At 51.7% G+C, this 6,660-nt stretch overlaps 1 long non-coding RNA gene across 1 annotated transcript; it reads right to left on the bottom strand.

The window, feature by feature from the left end:
* Window positions 1–237: 237 nt before the first annotated feature.
* LOC131508437 (uncharacterized) lies at window positions 238–3,518 on the bottom strand. Its single transcript, XR_009260015.1, has 3 exons — window positions 3,200–3,518; window positions 2,986–3,074; window positions 238–1,733 (listed from the first exon to the last, which is right to left on the bottom strand). It is a non-coding gene; the product is annotated as an uncharacterized LOC131508437 (long non-coding RNA).
* Between the last annotated feature and the right edge of the window lie 3,142 nt (window positions 3,519–6,660).

Raw genomic sequence — 6,660 nt, 5'->3', positions numbered from 1 at the left:
GAGAGAGAGGCAGAGACAGAGAGGCACTGGGCAGTAATACAATTTAACAGATTCTTCTCAGCTTCTCAGGATAATTCTGGACTATGGCAAGGGACTTTATCCCCAAACCTGACCTTCATCTCATCTTTCCTCCCAATGATTTGGATAAAGACAAGTTAAAAAAAAAAAAAATGCCTGTAACACAAAGCTGGGCAGTGCGGTCAAGCCACACACAAAGTGAAATCCTTTTACGGGGTTGAAACCCAAGCCCTTCGCCCCTGTGTAGACGGGGACCGGCAGAGTTACGGAACAGCATGAGGGGCGAGAAAGAAAACGAAGGTTTAGATCAGATAGGTCAGCAAGACATAAATACAAGTCTGCTCTTTAGCTGCTAGGTGAAAACTACAGTATGTTTAATGAAGAAGAAATGTCTCGGTCCCCTGGGGACCTATTCCAGCCCCAGCACAGGCTTTCACTTCAGACAGCTTTATTCTGCTTTTTACCCCAACTCTTAATTATGGAAAAGTTCAAGCGCACAGCAAAAGTTGAACTTACGATAATGAATGCCCGTGCATTCACCGCTCGGATTCCACAGTTTATGACGATTTGGCCCATTTGCTTTTCGCATTTCTGTATGTGTGTGAGAATACATACGTGTGTGTGTGTGTGTGTGTGCACATTTTTTCTGACCCATTTGAAAGTAGATTTGCAGACATCGAAATATTTCATCCCCAAACACTTCAGCCTGTATCTTTTTATTATTATTTTTTAGTATTTATTTATTTTGAGAGTAAGACCAAGCACGATCGGGGGAGGGGCAGAGAGAGAGGGAGAGGGACAAATCCCAAGCAGGCTCCACCCTATCAGCCCAGAGCCCAGTGTAAGGCTCGATATCACAAACTGTGAGATCATGACTGGAGCCAAGATCAAGAGTCAGTCGCGTAAACGAATGAGCCCCCGAGGCGCCCCCAGCCTGCATCTTCCAGGGACGAGGACAGCCTCCTGTATGACCACTCTACTACAACCAGCATATACGAGACAATTGACAATAATTCCTACATATAATCTAGCACCTCGTCCGCAGGAAAATTCCCCCAGTTGCCCCTAAACCGTCTTTTGTGCCTATTTCGACCAGTTCTTCAATGAGTGAACTAAATTTGCTTCCTATTTGTCGTTTGGTTTGTCTTGTCTTGTTGTTTTGTTTTGTTTTGGTTTCCTTATCCTGTTTTGTTTCGCTTTCCTTGCTCCCCGACCTGGCCACGAACTGGGTGGACTTTGGTACAATTCACGTGAATGGCAAGGTGGGACGAGGAACAATTTTGAGGAGGAAAGTGATGAGCGCTGTTTTATAAACGTTGCTACCGGCCCGGAACACAGAGGAGACGTCAGCACAAAAGATACACACTTGGGAGCCATCAGACCATGGGTAGGAGCTGCAATGTTGAGGGTGCATGAGATCATTTAGGGACATTAGGGTCATTATTACCGTCACCACTGTTTCCTGAGACACCACATTCTGCACTAAGCCTTTTTTTTTTTTTTTTAACCATTACTTCATTTGCTTACCGTAATCTGGTGCAATGGGTATTATTATCTCCGTTTTCCTGAGACAGGAGCAGTCTCAGAGTGGTTCCCTCACCGCTCAGACGGGTGGGGGCTGCGGTTGGAGCTCTGACTCTACAGTGCCCGTCGGGACCGCTGTTCCCTGCACGGAGGGCTAGGAGGCCTTGAACGGCAGGATCCGGTCAGGGAGCCTGAGAAGAAAGGAGCAGAGACAGTCCAGAAGAAATGACTTTGGGGAAACCAAGGATGGGGGGGGGGGAACAAGTTCAAGAAGGAGGCCAGGGCACATTCCTATTTCTCCCTGTCTCGACCTCTCGACATCTCCTTCAGGACCTCCGCTTCTCAGCCCCTCTGAGCGGCCCCCAGATAGGCTGGTGGACAAGATGGGCATATATCCTCGGTGATAATGAGGAGTGAGCTCCAGTTAAAATCCAGACTGCATCCGAGCAGGGCACGTTCCAAGCTGCCTGCGTGAGGGGAGACCCCTAGGTGGCTTCTGACTGAGCGGTTCTAGAGCAGCGCTGGGGCCACGGGCACAAGAGGAGGTGCGGACGGTCCTCCTGGAGGGTTGGTGGAAGACGGGAAGAGAGAAACGGGGCGGGTACCACAGGTACCTTTGCTTGTTAACAAAGGGGAGAGACATCAGAGCACTTCTAGTCGGATAAGGAAGACAGTAGACAAGAGGAGCTTAGATATTAAGGCTAATAAGAGAGAGAGAAAAGTGTCCCTGGGAAAGCAGGGGTCCCGGCTGAGCCTTTTGCTCCGAAACGGGAGCCGGGGTAGACAGAGGGAGAGCCCAGGGTCTGCCATCCCGTGCGATGGCCTTTGTTGTCTTGTCCAGTAGCAGGGGAGGGGTGCCTGGGTGGCTCAGTCGGTTAAGCATCCCACTCTTGATTTTTAGCTCAGGTCATGATCTCGTGGTTCGTGGGCTTGAGCCCACTTTGGGCTCTGTGCTGACAGCACGGAGCCTGCTTGGGATAATGGGGACAGTGGAGGTTGGTAGGCTTGGAAAACATGGCCAAGTCTGGTAGTGGCTGCTGCGGAGACATGGGAGGGAGCTGGTCCCCAACAGGGACAGGAAATGGGACCAGGGCTCTGACGGAAGAGCTACCGGGGACAGGGGCTGAGGCCCCCGGAGTGCCATCTGTGGGCCGTGCGTACGCCAGGTTCTGTTGCTTGGGGCTGGGAGTGGGGACAGTGGGGGACACAGACGGTACCCTTGTCCAGATGTGAGCACACACCAGGGGGGTGTGGTCCAGGGAGTTCAGGATTCAGGGGAGGGAGGGTGTCGAGGCACCAAAAAGTGGGAGATGACAACATGGGGGGAGGCAAAGGCAGAGAGGACTGAGAATATGGGGGGGAAGGGTAGGGGGGCAGAAGAACTGAAGACCCCCCCTAAGCGGGGACAGGAACCTAGGAGGAGAGCACAAAGGGACTTCATACCATTGGTACAAATCTGATGGTTTCAGGTTTCCAAGGTCCAGTAGTAGAGGTCATGACAAGGTCCAAGGGGTGCCGATGGCTGTGGGTCGCTAAGCTGGGGGGAAATGCAGGTCTGTGAGTGGACAAGGTCAAGCTCCGGGATTCTCCTTCCTCCCTCCTTCCTACAGGATGTCACCTCTGAGAAATATATGTGGGGAGCCAGGCGGGCCGTTACCTTTAGTACTGGACGGCTGGATGGCGGGGGCGGGGGGCCAGGAGTGAACCTTAACCTTGGGATCGGTGCAGCTCTGACCTGCCCACCCAGGTTTTGGGCAGGTCGGCTGGTCGGCAGGACAGAGATACGGACGCGTGGGCTACACTCCAGGGAGCAGGCTGAGCCCAGCAGCCCAGGTGCGGGTGGCTCCAGAGGGAAAGTGAAAGGGCTCTGCTGTCCTCAGGCGAGGAGAGACAGCTCGCAGGCTGCTTGTCAGCTGGGAGGGGTGCCGCGTGGGTGTGTCTGACAATGTCTGACACAGGGCAGGCTTCCCAGTGGGGCCAGGGCTGGCCCGGCGGAGGCTCTGGACGATGCACAGGGATGAAGGCTTCAGTGCGGTGGGGGGGTGGGGGGTGGGGGGGGGCACCTGCTTGACAGGGGTCTGCAGCCCCTGGGAGGGCTCCCGGACCAACTCAGGTGCTGGACTCTTCCGAGCAGAGCTGTGCGTGGTCACCACAGAGACAGAGTCCGGGATGAGGACAGGAGCCCGAGGTGTGTGAAGGTGGGCCAGAGCCCCAGGTGGGCCTGTTGATTTCCTGTATCAATTCCTCTATGGTAGAAATGTTCTTCCTGCATCTATGTGGCCTCTGTTATTTTACCCTTTTTAAAAAGTAATTTTTTAGTGTTTGTTTTTATTTTTGAGAGAGAGAAACAGAGCACCAGCGGGGGAGGGGCAGAGAGAGAGGGAGACCCAGAATCTGAAGCAGGCTCCAGGCTCCGAGCTGTCAGCACGGAGCCTGACGCAGGGCTTGAACCCACGAACCGCGAGATTATGACCCGAGGTGAATTCGGATGCCCAACCAACTGAGCCACCCAAGAGACCCCATGATTTTGCTTTTGAAATATTACATTTGGGGGCATGCCTGGTTGTCAGTAAATTAAGCTCCTGACTCTTGATTTCATCTCAGGTCATGATCTCACAGTCATAGGATTGAGCCCCATGTCGGGCTCTGTGCTGACAGCATAGAGCCTGCCTGGGATTCTCTCTCTCATTTTCTCTCCCAAAATAAACTTTAAAATAAACTATTACAGTAAACACCATGTTTTTAATTTGAGGGGAAAATAAGAAATTGACCATAAAATAATCACACAATCTTGATTTATTTCAGTGTATTTACTCTCAAGTTGTCACTTTAAAAAAATATATTTTTTATTGTTTATTTTTAAGAGAGAGAGAGAGAGACAGAGCATGAGCAGGGGAGGGGCAGAGAGAGAGGGAGACACAAAATCCAAAGCAGGCTCCAGGCTCCGAGCTGTCAGCACAGAGCCTGATGCGGGGCTTGAACCCACAGATGGTGAGATCGTGACCTGAGCAGAAATCAAGTCAAGATGGCACCCAGGTGCCCCATCAAGTTGTCACTTTTTAAATGCCTGAGCTTAATTCTGTGTCACTTAAGAAGGATGCTTTCAATTTCCACAGCCAAAGAACTGATGAAAATTCTTGCGTGTTTTCGGTTACAGAGAAGTTTCCGGCAATGCACCCTTGGGCCGGGTTGCCCTCTGCTCCTCCATCCCATCCGCTTCCCTTCCTGGATGGGCGTCAACTGACACGGGGAGGATGGACGGGCCACACAGCTCCCGCGTTCTGATGAGGCAGGTGGAGCAGGGTCCACACTGTCAGCTCGCGGCTTCACTACATCCGCCTAGAAGCCGCGTTAGCAGAGAAGGGGTGGGCGCAAAGTTACCTAACCTTTGGCTTTGCCCCCAACAGCTCCTGTATTGCTCTCTCTGGGCCCTTATGAGCTAGACTGTAACACCAGTGCTAGGAACTTTCTAAGGAAGGCGTCCCACAGGATGTCAGGACTTGGAAGATGACTCGCTCCAATGGACCATCCCAGGATCCTCACTGAGGCTTCACGTGGCCACACGGAAACATCTAGAGGGAGAGAAAGGCAAGACTGAGTGTGGTGAGGGCGGCGATGATGTGATCATGAGACTAATAACAAGCCGAGCCATTTGCTGCCCGATGACATCAGCTCTAGAAAATGCTGATTCAATAGTCTTCAGTCTAAAAGCTCAACAAATACTTACGGAGGTCTTGCTATGGGCCAAATAACAGGCTAAGGACTTTATAAAATATCCCACTTACGAGCTCCTTGAAACACCAATGGCGAGAAGTCGGTGTTTCCTTCTGTTTTCCAGATGAGGAGGCCCGCTTACGAGAGCTGAGTCATTCACTTCATGTGACACAGCCAGGGCCCCACTGCTCTGCAGAAGCCTCCCAGCATTGTGAGTACTGCGTATGGTCATCCCAATATTTGTGCGTCATGCTGTGAGAGGGGGCTCGTCCAAATCAGAGCATTCAGCTCTCATTCTGTGAACTTATGTTACAGGGAGAGAAAGAAAGGAAGGAAGAAGGGAGGAAAAGAGGGAAGGAGGGAGGGAGGGAGAAAGGAAGAAAGAAAGAGGGAAAGAAAGAAAGGGAGGGAGAAAGAAAGAGAGGGAGGGATGGAGGGAGAAAGAAAGAAAGAAAGAAAGAAAGAAAGAAAGAAAGAAAGGAGGAAGGGAGGGGAGGAGGGAGGGAGGAAGAAAGAAAGAGGGAAGGAGGGAGGGAAGGAGAAAGAAAGGAAGGAAGAAAGAAAGAAAGAAGGAGGGAGGGAGAAAGAAAGAAAGGAAGGAGGGAGGGAGGGAGGGAGAATGAAAGAATAGAAAGAGAGAAAGAAAAAAAGAAAGAAAAAAGGAAAGGGAAGGAGGAAGGAAAAAAGGAAGGAAGACACAAGTTTTATCCTTTCTCCTCAGACAACTTTTGTAAAGAAAGCAAGACAAACCAGTTTGAAGAACTTCAGCGTGACACGGGCTGAGATAACACAGGGAAGCAGAGCCATAAAATACGGGCCAAAACAAAAACCATGAACGAGATCGCACTGCCTGTCCCGGCGATCGGTGCTGCGGGGAACGGACCTCAGCAATGACCTGAAACCCATCTGCACAGGCGTGTTTATGGGATACGATTTACAAGCTGGAAGGGACCCAAACTCCCAGCCATGAGTCACGAGCATTGGGCTCCGTATCTCCTAAGTTTACAAAACGCCTTCACACTGAGCGCCTTGACTTTTCGGGCCCTGCTCCCGTGAAACACCACAGACTGAGTGGCTTATGCAACAAACATCTACTCCTCTCAGTCCCAGAGGCCGGGAAGTCCAAGGTCAGGGTGCTGGCGGACATCTGATGGGGGCCCGCTTCCTGATGGCAGCCTTCAGACTGTGTTCTCACCTGGCAGAGAGAGAGAGAGAGAGAGGGCGCCAGTCTGCAGGCTCTGATAAGGGCACTGATTCTGTCACAGTCCCCACCCTGGAGACCTCACCTAACCCTAATCACCTCCCACGGGCGCCACCTCCAGGGACAACACACTGAGGGTTTCGAACGTCAGGGGGACACAGACACTCGGTCCATAGCGACAGCGCTGTGTGCTTTGATCCTCT

Source organism: Neofelis nebulosa, chromosome 4 (genome assembly GCF_028018385.1).
Source record: "Neofelis nebulosa isolate mNeoNeb1 chromosome 4, mNeoNeb1.pri, whole genome shotgun sequence".
NCBI lineage: Eukaryota > Metazoa > Chordata > Mammalia > Carnivora > Felidae > Neofelis > Neofelis nebulosa.
Note: the sequence above shows the minus strand (reverse complement) of the source record. Positions and strands in the feature narration are given on the sequence as shown.